Raw genomic sequence first — 1,300 nt, 5'->3', positions numbered from 1 at the left:
AATACAAGCCTCTCTTTTTGACCTCCACTGCATATGCGTCAGCTGATGTTCGTTGCTTTCTTTTCAGTCTTTCAATTTCACGTTATATTAATTATAATATTTTATAATTTTAATTATATCTTCATTCGTAAGTTGTAACAATTATATTTAAAAACAACTATATAAAACAAATAAAGTTAACACAATAAATAAAGTTTCTGGATTGACTTTATCAATTATAATATAATAAAACAAATATAGTAAATTAATGTGTCGTATTTTTTAAAAACATTTGTTTATTAAAAACAGACTTTAGTTGTAATAAAAAAACTAACTATATTTTGTGTTAAAAAAGCTAATGGCTGTTCGGCATTTTTATATATCATCAATAAGCCGCCTATTTCTAAAAAAACTTAAAAGTCGCCGAATAGCTATAATAACATATAATCAGTCAACTATTGCCCATTTAACTAAAACAAAATAATTATAATATATAATTTACATTAAAACAAATTTGGTTATTTAATGTATTTATGTAACCTCATAAAATGTCTAAGCTCTAGGACCATCTATAAATAATAGAACAACTTTCAATTTAAATTATAAATGCGACTTGAAAGGATATACCTCATGAATGTTGTATTTTATATGGATTTGGAATCAATTGTTAATCTTGTATTTGTAAACAAATTGTGTCTTGATGCTATAAAATCATTTTACACAACTCCATACAACATTGAATATAATGAAAAAACATTAATTAAAATGTCAAAGTTATTCCCAAAAATAGAAACCCTTAATATTCGAACCGATTGTTATAATGATTTCATTACTTTTAAAAATTTAATAATCTTATTCCCAAATTTAAAAGCACTTATTTTTGAACGAAGAGCTAATGACAGGCCACACGACATTAACTTATTACCACTTGTGACTGACATGTCTACTGAAGACAGTGACACTTTTATTGGTAACAATATTTCTATGCTCACAAATTTAAGACGGTTGACAATAATACATGATTCGTATTATGGCGACCAAAATTTTTTAAGAAATTTGTTTTCATTAGTAACCCTCAAAGAAGTCTCTTTATTAATCACAATAAGTCAGACTTTATCACTAAAACAAGACATTATAGATTTACTCACCAGAAACATTAAAGTGACTTTATTTGTTGATCATGATGACAATCCTTGTTTTTATGATTCGGAAAATGTAGATGATGAAAATGATGTGAATGCAATCTATGATTTTTACAATCAAACCAAGTCTAATCCTATGCTATTGATGAATACAAATAATTTAATTGACATTTAACAAG

This window comes from Entamoeba invadens (genome assembly GCF_000330505.1).
Source record: "Entamoeba invadens IP1 unplaced genomic scaffold scaff_1105074726581, whole genome shotgun sequence".
Classification (NCBI taxonomy): Eukaryota; Evosea; order Mastigamoebida; family Endamoebidae; genus Entamoeba; species Entamoeba invadens.
This window is presented reverse-complemented; position numbering follows the sequence as displayed.